Source organism: Mytilus trossulus, chromosome 5 (assembly GCF_036588685.1).
Source record: "Mytilus trossulus isolate FHL-02 chromosome 5, PNRI_Mtr1.1.1.hap1, whole genome shotgun sequence".
NCBI classification, from domain to species: Eukaryota; Metazoa; Mollusca; class Bivalvia; order Mytilida; family Mytilidae; genus Mytilus; species Mytilus trossulus.
Window position 1 is genome coordinate 4,570,403 of NC_086377.1, and position 12,681 is coordinate 4,583,083.

Below are 12,681 nucleotides of genomic sequence, written 5' to 3' on the forward strand. Positions count from 1 at the left end.
TGGAAGATGTGTGAATGAATGAATGAATGAATGAACGAGATAATAATAGAGAGCAGAGAGACAGATATCTTAAGGGTATTGTGTACTGTTCTGTGAAGGGAAGTTATTTAGGAATTTTATAATTCTAGTCATTTTCAGAATAGATTGGTATTTCTGAGCTAGGACAAAATTACTATTTAAGGAAAAATTGGTTAATGTCAAATTTAGAGACAGATTAAATGTATAACTGTTCCAGTAGATTTCAAAGTCAATATTAATGAATTTATTCAATTTTTGTCTTTAGCTTTCATAATTTTATTTTTTTAATTTTCATAACTTTTTCTCCATACCAGTTATTTAAAGGGTTTTTTATTTTAGTATAGATGCTGTATTATGAACATCGTTCTGAAGGGCATGACTCTGACCATGACATCCTTGATCAACCTTGAGGGTCTCCTCTTTGAATATGACCTTAAAAATCATTCCATAGTGCCATATCTATTTACATACTAAGACTTCATGGTAAATTCAAAAAGGGGGAATCTATAAAACCTGGTTAAGTCAAATGGTCCACTCCATTATGACAACCTGAACAAATTGAAAACCAGTGGTATTTGTATTATTTGTTTTTTTAATTGACATAATTGGTTAACATTGCAATAATTACGACGGAGGAGCCAAAATTGAGTAAACATGCAATACAACTGACTTAAAAATTCACACACTTTTAAAAAATTCACACACTTTTAAAAAATTCACACACTAAAAATTCACACACAATGAAATCACACACAAAATATTCACACACAAAAAATTCACAAACAAAAAAATCACAGAAGCAAAGAAATATGACAATCACCAACAAAAAAAATCTTGGAGTTCACAGTACAGTAAATTAAACATAATGACACATTATGTGACACTTGTAAAAAATATTTTTTCCCTACAGTTGGCGCAGTAGATACCTCTGCTTTATCTGACTGCATGACGTCAATACTTGTTTTATTTCAGAACTTACAATTGTTTAGTGAAGGTTATAGTTGTAGAGGTGTTTAGATCTCTTGTAAGCACCAGTTTCAGTACTTATCTGTCACTAGTAATACTGAGAATAAATGTCACTACAACTGAGCTTTTCCTGCATACGATTGGTTTCCTCACATTACTTGGTATTTTATGCAAAAGTTTATAGTTTTTTAATATTTCGGTCAGTAGTTTTTCCCCTGAAAGTTTAAAGTAACATTTTATTGAGATATTTTATTGGCACTCGGATTCAAACACAAAACATTGGAGATTTGTGATAAAAAATAATATAATTTTCTTTTTTATTATTTCATGTGTGTTAATTAATATCTAAAGTAACCTGCAATATATTTAATTTTGATTTGAAGTAATGTGTTGGAAAGATGGTCTCTGATAATTTGGTGGTGACAAACATTCTACTTTTATATAAAAAAAAAAAAAAAAAAAATACACTGTAATATCTATGTATATTAATTAATAATTTTTTTTCAGGTATTTTAATCCTTTCTTCAGTTTAATTTCAGAATGTTTCTGATAGACTGGATAGTGGTTGAGAAACACAGAACCTGCGATCTTCGGGATTTTGATGAAGTAATGGATACATTATTTTCATGGGAAGGCGGAATTGAATTATGTCGTGATGAAGTAATGGATACATTATTTTCATGGGAAGGCGGAATTGAATTATATCGTGATGGAAGTAATGGATACATTATTTTCATGGGAAGGCGGAATTGAATTATGTCGTGATGAAAGTAATGGATACATTATTTTCATGGGAAGGCGGAATTGAATTATGTCGTGATGAAGTAATGGATACATTATTTTCATGGGAAGGCAGAATTGAATTATGTTGTGATGAAAGTAATGGATACATTATTTTCATGGGAAGGCGGAATTGAATTATGTCGTGATGGAAGTAATGGATACATTATTTTCATGGGAAGGCTGAATTGAATTATGTCGTGATGAAGTAATGGATACATTATTTTCATGGGAAGGCGGAATTGAATTATGTCATGATGAAGTAATGGATACATTATTTTCATGGGAAGGCGGAATTGAATTATGTCGTGATGGAAGTAATGGATACATTATTTTCATGGGAAGGCGGAATTGAATTATCGTGATGGAAGTAATGGATACATTATTTTTAAGGGAAGGCAGTATTGAATTATGTCGTGATGAAGTAATGGATACATTATTTTCATGGGAAGGAGGAATTGAATTATGTCGTGATGGAAGTAATGGATACATTATTTTCATGGGAAGGCGGAATTGAATTATGTCGTGATGGAAGTAATGGATACATTATTTTCATGGGAAGGCGGAATTGAATTATATCGTGATGGAAGTAATTGATACATTATTTTCATGGGAAGGCGGAATTGAATTATATCGTGATGGAAGTAATGGATACATTATTTTCATGGGAAGGCGGAATTGAATTATGTCGTGATGGAAGTAATGGATACATTATTTTCATGGGAAGGCGGAATTGAATTATATCGTGATGGAAGTAATTGATACATTATTTTCATGGGAAGGCGGAATTGAATTATGTCATGATGACGTAATGGATACATTATTTTCATGGGAAAGCGGAATTGAATTATGTCGTGATGGAAGTAATGGATACATTATTTTCATGGGAAGGCGGAATTGAATTATGTCGTGATGAAGTAATGGATACATTATTTTCATGGGAAGGCGGAATTGAATTATGTCGTGATGGAAGTAATGGATACATTATTTTCATGGGAAGGCGGAATTGAATTATATCGTGATGGAAGTAATGGATACATTATTTTTAAGGGAAGGCAGTATTGAATTATGTCGTGATGAAGTAATGGATACATTATTTTCATGGGAAGGCGGAATTGAATTATGTCGTGATGGAAGTAATGGATACATTATTTTCATGGGAAGGCGGAATTGAATTATGTCGTGATGGAAGTAATGGATACATTATTTTCATGGGAAGGCGGAATTGAATTATGTCGTGATGAAGTAATGGATACATTATTTTCATGGGAAGGCGGAATTGAATTATGTCGTGATGAAGTAATGGATACATTATTTTCATGGGAAGGTGGAATTGAATTATGTCGTGATGGAAGTAATGGATACATTGTTTTCATGGGAAGGCGAAATTGAATTATATCGTGATGGAAGTAATGGATACATTATTTTTAAGGGAAGGCAGTATTGAATTATGTCGTGATGAAGTAATGGATACATTATTTTCATGGGAAGGCGGAATTGAATTATGTCGTGATGGAAGTAATGGATACATTATTTTCATGGGAAGGCGGAATTGAATTATGTCGTGATGGAAGTAATGGATACATTATTTTCATGGGAAGGCGGAATTAAATTATATCGTGATGGAAGTAATTGATACATTATTTTCATGGGAAGGCGGAATTGAATTATGTCATGATGACGTAATGGATACATTATTTTCATGGGAAGGCGGAATTGAATTATGTCGTGATGGAAGTAATGGATACATTATTTTCATGGGAAGGCGGAATTGAATTATGTCGTGATGAAGTAATGGATACATTATTTTCATGGGAAGGCGGAATTGAATTATGTCGTGATGGAAGTAATGGATACATTATTTTCATGGGAAGGCGGAATTGAATTATATCGTGATGGAAGTAATTGATACATTATTTTCATGGGAAGGCGGAATTGAATTATGTCATGATGACGTAATGGATACATTATTTTCATGGGAAAGCGGAATTGAATTATGTCGTGATGGAAGTAATGGATACATTATTTTCATGGGAAGGCGGAATTGAATTATGTCGTGATGAAGTAATGGATACATTATTTTCATGGGAAGGCGGAATTGAATTATGTCGTGATGGAAGTAATGGATACATTATTTTCATGGGAAGGCGGAATTGAATTATATCGTGATGGAAGTAATGGATACATTATTTTTAAGGGAAGGCAGTATTGAATTATGTCGTGATGAAGTAATGGATACATTATTTTCATGGGAAGGCGGAATTGAATTATATCGTGATGGAAGTAATGGATACATTATTTTTAAGGGAAGGCAGTATTGAATTATGTCGTGATGAAGTAATGGATACATTATTTTCATGGGAAGGAGGAATTGAACTATGTCGTGATGGAAGTAATGGATACATTATTTTCATGGGAAGGCGGAATTGAATTATGTTGTGATGGAAGTAATGGATACATTATTTTCATGGGAAGGCGGAATTGAATTATATCGTGATGGAAGTAATTGAAACATTATTTTCATGGGAAGGCGGAATTGAATTATATCGTGATGGAAGTAATGGATACATTATTTTCATGGGAAGGCGGAATTGAATTATGTCGTGATGAAAGTAATGGATACATTATTTTCATGGGAAGGCGGAATTGAATTATGTCGTGATGAAGTAATGGATACATTATTTTCATGGGAAGGCGGAATTGAATTATGTCGTGATGAAAGTAATGGATACATTATTTTCATGGGAAGGCGGAATTGAATTATGTCGTGATGGAAGTAATGGATACATTATTTTCATGGGAAGGCGGTATTGAATTATGTCGTGATGAAGTAATGGATACATTATTTTCATGGGATGGAGGAATTGAATTATGTCGTGATGAAGTAATTGGATACATTATTTTCATGGGAACTTTCCTTTTACATCTTTTGAATAAATACATCAAAATTAATAAAATTTTAAACAAAATCACCAACATTTATTAAATTTAACGATAAAAACAAAATTTGTTAGATTTCAAACAAAATTTGGTCATTTTTAATTTTTTTTTTATTAAATTTCAAACAAATCACTAAAATTTATTTAAGAAGCATTAAAATATATCCATGTAATTGTTCATTAAGAGTAAAAATGCTTTTTTAAAGACATATCTAAGTAATTATCTTTTTCTGAATTAAAATAAATAACTTAATTTTTTCCAAATTTGTATAAATATATAACCATTCCATTTACTAAATTTTGATATCATAATTTAGCTCACAATAACTAAATAAGTATGAAAATTTTAATTTTCAGTGTTTCATTGAGCTTTGGACTTCCAACAACTTGAATTTAACAATACTGCATTATTATAGGGTATAATTGCAACATGAATACGTTACTTACCTTTTTTAAAAATGTTTAAAAATTGAACACTAGCAAGTCAGTAGAACATTACCTATAAACTAGACATGAAACCCAATCACCATACCCCATCACCATACCCCATCACCATACCCCATCACTATATCCCATCACAATACCCAATCACCATACCCCATCACTAAATCCCATCACCATACCCAATCACTATACCCAATCACAATACCAAAGCACATTCACTTAGCATGACACCCACAACCATTAACACTGTATGTATAGAATAAAAGGTAGTTTATACTGGCTTGCTAATGTTTTCTTCTTGGCTTTCTTTAATTATCCCCTCGCCCCACATGTAAAGTTGACCTGGGACTGAGCTTCGGAGCAGGTTTGGTGGAATGAGACAACGTCCAGGAACTGGAATTTAAGAACTCGGAGGTCTTGGAGGAGACTAGGGTCTGATGAAAGGGAGAGGAAGACTCCAGGCACTTGTATTTAAGGGCAAGGAAGGGAGTAGGGAATAGCTAACCCACAACAGGTCCAGGGACTTATTTTTAAGGGCATGGGGGTCCGAAAGGATTATCCCATGGGGGTCCAGGGACTTGTTTTTATGGGATTGGGGGTTGGGGAGGATTACCACATGGGAGTCCAGGATCTTGTTTTTAAGGGATGGTGGTTGGGGAGGGTTACCCCATGGGAGTCCAGGGACTTGTTTTTACGGGATTGGGGTTCAGGGAGGATTACCCCATGGGAGTCCAGGATCTTGTTTTTTAAAGGGATGGTGGTTTGGGAGGGTTACCCCATGGGAGTCCAGGGACTTGTTTTTAAGGGATTGGGGGTCAGGGAGGGTTACCACCATGGGAGTCCAGGGACTTGTTTTTAATGGATGGGGGTCCGGAAGGATTACCCCACGGGAAACCAGGTACTTGTTTTAAGGGATTGGGGTCGGGTAGGGTTACCCTATGGGAGTCCAGGGACTTGTTTTTAAGGGTTTTGGGATCAGGGAGGGTTACCCCATGGGAATCCAGGGACTTGTTTTAAGGGCTTGGGGTCAGGGAGGGTTAACCCATGAGAATCCAGTGTATTTATTCTTGGAGGTCAGGGAAGGCTACCCCACGGCCTAGTGTAATAGAGATGAAGAAGTTGCTGGGTAAGGAGGGGAAGTAAGTAATGTGTTGGTGTTGTAATTTCACACTGTTCTGATACTGAATAGTTGCTTTAAAGATTGTGAAGTACAAATAACCCTTACTTTTGGATGAAATGCATTATAAATTTCTAAATAATGAATACTTCCTTTTTCTGAATTTAATTAAATAACACTTTCTTTTCTGGATTTTAAATAAATAATTCCTTTTCTAGTTTTCAGATAAATAACCATTCCTTTTTCTAAATTTAAATAAATAATTCTTCCTTTTTAAATTATAAATAAATAAACCTTCCTATTTCAAAATTTAAATAAATAATACTTCCTTTTTTAAAATTATAAATAAATAAACCTTCGTTTTGTTTATTAAATTTGAATAAATAACCATTTCTTTTTTTAAATTTGAATAAATAACCATTTCTTTTTTTAAATTTGAATAAATAATCATTTCTTTTTCCAAATTTAAATAAATAACCTTCTTTTTTTCTAAATTTGAAATAATGACCCCTTTTTTTTGTGTGCTGGTGGTGTTACCACAGGTTTGTGTATGCGTCTAGTGTGGTTGGGAGTCAAAGACTCTTAAACTGCCGCTGGATAGCTTATATTCATAGGTGAAAAGAAAGCTGAGTGCGCAAGTCTTTCCTTCCAGTATATAGCCTCTACACTAACAAGACTTCTACAGTGCCTCCCCGTGACAGCACACGGTAACTAGGATCTAGTGTCCTAGGCTTGACTGTAGAGGATCTCGGAGTAGCAAGGACCCTAGAGATGAAGTGTGTAGGCCGATCGACATGCGGACATCCCTAGCACTCATCACCCTTGCCCCAGTTATGGGTCAAATAGCCGGCTGTATGATGGTCATCAGCCTTGAAAGGATGTCTAGGAGAAGAAAACTCTTGATATAAATTTTTTGGTAGATTTGACTTGTCAGCCTTGGTCTGCAATTGATTTAAAGGAAACAAAGCTTGAGTAAAGATTCTCTGGTTCTCCAGGTTTGGGATTGAGAAATATGTCAACAACCTATCCTTGTAAAAAGGAAGAATGATTATATACTGATTAATCTCACAGATGAGGAACATCACAACTGGGTCTGCATGCTTAGCTTTGACATTCAAAAGACAAGGTAAATATGCATAAGGTACATGCAGTAGATGTCCAGTCATTTCATTTGAGTAGTTATGATTTTTTTATGTTTAAATTCACATTTGGATATAGTATTACATAATTCCACAAGATAATTAACATGGAGCACCAAAAAAATTCATTGATGTTCTGTTTAAGGGTAGAAAAGGGATAAAGGAGTAGGTGCAGTAAGACCCCTTTTTGGCCCCAAAATATAACAGTTTTACAAAATTTCAACATCTTTAAAGTATGCATTTTTTTTATTTATCAAATAAAACAGTCCAATACTAGTACGTTTCAGTTATTTTCAATGCAAGTTTCTATATTAAACACTATAATAGACTTGATCTTAATTTTTTTTTAAGAATGATTGAATCTTGTCTTGAAATCTGAAAATGGTTGATGTATACTTTTTAAGGGAGGGTAGGGGGTCTAAAAAAGTGTATGCCCTGTTTTGTACACTTTGGAAAATGGTTGACAATTAATGATGACCCCTATATATTATATCAACCCAACAAAATGTAGAATTTTAACAATGGTGCTCCTGAAAGAATAGGAAGGGTACACAGTTCCTGCTCCACAGGTCACAATTAACAGTTATGACCAAAATATGTATTACAAATAAGAATTCATAGGTGGAAAAAAAATCATGCATAAACTAAAAATAAAAAACTATAAAAATTCACAAGAATTAGCCTAGTAAATTAAGAAGTATTATTATGCCATGATAATATGCATGTATATGATAAAATGTTATGTATTAGTAAGTTATAAGTTATTATTTATTATAGTGACATGTGAATCATAACATACATCTAAACAATTACATGTATATACATAGCAATTTGATATTTACACCTGGCCCATTGGACCTATATGTCACTTTAGCAATATTGTATCTAATTTAACTGCTATGATTAGATGTTTATTAATTGACTAAAGTCCATATACATGTATATATATCGAAATAAGATTGGTATAATTGACTAAAGTCCATATACATGTATATATATCGAAATAAGATTGGTATAATTGACTAAAGTCCATATACATGTATATATATCGAAATAAGATTGGTATAATTGCCCATGAGACACTGACTCCACCAGAGACTAAAAGATATATAAGTTAAGGTGGTAGACCTTGGTCCAGGGAGATAACTCTTTAAATCAGTTAAGCGTTTGTAAAAGTCAAGTTCATCAATGTATTTTAAGCATTTACCTGAAACAGATTGAAAATAATCTATGTAACCTAGAAGCTTAGAATATATTTATGAAAATGGTTGACACAAACGTACTGATGATTTTAAGAGTTATTTCCCTTAACCTAGGTCTACCACCTTAACAACTATAGGTCAACATACGGCCTTCAATATGTGTTTAAAACTATCACAGTTATGGATTCAATTTTTTTTTCAGTTATCCTGGATATTTTGAAAACACGTAAACGATTTACTGAAGGAAAATCGAAGGAAAGTAGGACCTGAATGTAAAATAATACCAACTTGAAGGTATGTATGTTGACTGTAACAATAAATCCTTGTTTCAAGGTAACATTAAAGATAATGAAAGGTTCTAGTTTATTGCTTCTATAATAATACGATACCTTATTACAGATATAAAAATATGAAGATGTGGTATGATTGCAATTTTGAAAACTCTCCACAAGAAACCAAATGACATATAAATTAACAGCTATAGGTCACAATTCTGCCTTCAAAAATTAGTAAAACCCATACCACATACCAGCTAAAAAATGAAAATTGTAAAATAAAAAAAAATAAAAAAATCGAAAACCTTATTCATGTCCAAAATAATGAACAAATCACAGCAACAAACATTAACCACTGAATTACAGGCACATACAGAGTGTGGCAGGGTTAAACTAGTTTGAAGGCATATTGTCTTATCCATCAAATCTTTGTTTGAATGAAAATTTTCAATCCATGGTGCCTGAAAAAATTGACGTTTATTTTAAACAAATCTGAAGTAAAATATAAGTACAATGGTGGCATTTCATACTTAAGATGCCATTAGATTTAATAAAATTTTGAACTGCTTCATATGAAGAATTTCTTAAGTCTCTATCTCCTGGTTACCCCATATATGGATAAAATGTAAATATCTTCTGACATCAACATTTTTATGTTATTTTGTGAATTTTAGTTTATGTTTTGAATGAAATGTTATTTTCTATTTGTAGACAAAGTGTGCTTGTTAATTTAGAAATCAACTGAAGCAAAAGAAGAATGGATTCTGATGATCTGAGGAACTTGGAAACACTTATTGACAAAAAAATATGTAGTATAATACAATTATGTTAAAAGAGAGAGATAGAAAAAGGGTGAGAGCCAGTTGTAAAGATTTATTCTTTTAAACCAGATATGTTGATTACATTCGAATTTCATAGGCCTACAGTTCCCCCCTATATGGTCTTAGTTAATACATGTACTAGGTGTTTAATGTAAGACTTTGATGTGACGTTTGAGAACAATCAGCTGCCATGGGTTTACGTCTATTTTTATGCCCTTTCAGGTGGGGGGGGGGGGGGGGGGGGGGGAGGATATTGTTTTACTCCTGTCCTTACCCTCTACCATCCTTTTATAGGTATATAGATATAAGAAGATGTGAAATTGGTGACAATGAGACAACTCTCATCCAATTTACATGTAGTATAGATAACTACTCCTAGAGTTTAAGGAGTTATCTCCCATATTTGTAGGTACTTTTGATATTTTGATATTTCATGATAAGGCTTATGTAAATAGAAGATTTAACTTGTTTTTGAATTTAACAAACTGAGCATAAGTTGTGAGGAATGGAAACTAGCAGGCCGAGTTTAAGGGTTAAGGGGAGGGAATACACTTGTTTATCTTTTCATATGAGCTAGTTTTGTTCACTGCATGGAAGGCCTGCAATAAATTAGAATGTATTAGTTTTATATATGATTGTTATATATTTGTTGTTAGATATGCTATATAAGATACAAAAAAGTAAGATGACAGTATTATAGTTCTGTAAATAAAATTAGCTTGTAAACAGAGTTCTAGATAATGCATTAAGTTGATTAATTGGTCTGACATTGGAATTTCAAATTATATTTATGTCGTCATCATCTACAAAAGTGCTTCCATTCTCAATATTATCTGATATTAAACACCCCTTCCTCCCAATTATGACTTATTTTTTAGTTTAATGAGTTATCTCCAGTATTTGTAGGTACTTTGGTAACAGGATTTCATAATAAGGCTAATGCAAATAGGGAGACAACTCTTGTTTTTTGCAGAAAAGAAGATTTAATTTGTTTTCAAATTTAATGGTAAATCCTGTGACTTCGTAAATATTTCTTAGCTTTAAAATAATATTTAACACCCTGTCCATGAAATTGAACATTGCTCCTCTTGATTTTAGTAAGTGAATTCTTTTGTAATAGTTTAAAAGAAATGTCAAATAGTATTTCATAATGCATTAGAAGGAATGGTATATTTTATAGAATGCTAGTATTGTTTTACTTGTTTACTTGTATGTTTAAAAGTAGTCACAAAAAATGTCATATATTATTTGTTTTACTATTTACTATTATAAAGTGGAATAACATGAACTTATTTCCCTATTTGCTAGTTCAAAACTATTGTATAAAAGTTGAAATTTCTGTAACAATTAAACACCTATGATTCTTCCCTACAATGTATGAGGTTTTTTTTAAAGCGGGTGTATTTTTTTTTTCAATATTGCCATATTCTTATGTCGTAAGTATCAGTATTATATATGGTGATTGCTACATAAATCATTTCTCATTTTAATAAATAACATTTATTTGAACTTTTTTATGTTTCTGTAAAATATTATTAAAATAATATTTTGTTCCCCTTTTTAGAAATAATCCAAGTGTTTCAGTTATTTTGAGAGGAAGAGTTTTGAGTTTAAATCCCTGGCTGGGTCAGACCACACAAAACGAAAAACTGGTATTTGCTTGTAATAATATTTCAGGTTATATTTATCCCTTCAGAATAATATTTTAGGGTATAGTGATTCTATAGATATAAGAAGATGTGGTATGAGTGCCAATGAGACAACTCTCCATCTGCTGAATTATGTTTGGGGTATTGTGATTCCTGTCGATTTTGAGGTTCACTTTTAATTCAATGGTAATTAATTAAACATTTCGAATTGGTGTTTTTTTTACATAGATCAGGCCATAATGGTTTCTGCATTTGAAATTGTATCATGTTTTGTTATATTGGCGCTATCTCTTACAACTTGCTTACAGTGACCTATATTTTTTAACACCTACAGCATGAAAGATGTACCTACTAATTTGTACTATTAGTATATAGTAATAACATTGTCTGTCATTTGACCCTTGTGTAACCTCGGATCAAGAATATCATGACCTGTTGTTTTGTGCACAATATATAACTTTAAAATGAAGGTACATTGTCTTAAGACAATAATCAACATTTGATTGTTATTTCAAAGCTATGTGGAGGTAATCTGACTAGCATTTGTATGACATAAATGTAACATTTTTCATGCAAAGACTTGCAAGGAAAAATTAATAAGATACCATAAGTTATTATCATTTATTGGGAAAGACTTTACTTTGACACTTTCATAGCCTTTTTTTTTTGGTTTTACTCTATTGTTGAGTTACTGTCACATTGCATTCACCCAAAAGTCGACATTCTTCTTTGAGCATTTTGAAAACCTTCAAGGAAACCAACTATAACTGGACTACTTAGTACATTTGAACTTGTATAAAAAAAATATTTCACTTCTTGCCACAGGAAACTTTGATTTAATGTTTTTATCTTTTTATTGTGGTAGGTTTTTCATAAGTTATTTTATAAACATCATATAAACTTGTCAGTAATAGCATTGTATACTTGATTACATGTATGGGAAGTTAAGTCGCCATCTGTGTTTAGGGTTCACAGATACTATACCTCCCATTTAGGTATAGTAACGTACCCACCATACATATCAAGTATCTGCTAGTACTGGTATGAACTGAGGGAGATAGATCACTCAGTTGGACCCTGACCGTTAGACCAAGGGTGACTTGGTCAGACTGCGACCGAGTCGTGGTCTAAACCTTTTCTTTGTACCATGCATGAACTGAGTGAGATCGATCACTCAGTTGGACCGTCATGACCAAGGGTGACTTGGTCAGACTGCGACCGAGTCGTGGTCTAAGTACCATACATATCAAGTATCTGCTAGTAATGGTATGAACTGAGTGAGTTCGATCACTCAGTTGACCGTGACCAAGGGTGACTTGGTCAGACTGCGA

The 12,681-nt window shown here is 32.8% G+C and overlaps 1 long non-coding RNA gene across 2 annotated transcripts; it reads left to right on the top strand.

Annotated features, from left to right (window-relative positions):
- Positions 1–1,427: 1,427 nt before the first annotated feature.
- LOC134718468 (uncharacterized) lies at positions 1,428–9,935 on the top strand. Of its 2 annotated transcripts, none has more exons than XR_010107389.1 (3): positions 1,428–1,590; positions 8,808–8,899; positions 9,592–9,935. It is a non-coding gene; the product is annotated as an uncharacterized LOC134718468 (long non-coding RNA). The 2 variants fall into 2 exon arrangements; XR_010107388.1 differs by lacking the exon at positions 1,428–1,590 and adding an exon at positions 6,715–7,390.
- The last annotated feature ends 2,746 nt before the right edge of the window (positions 9,936–12,681 follow it).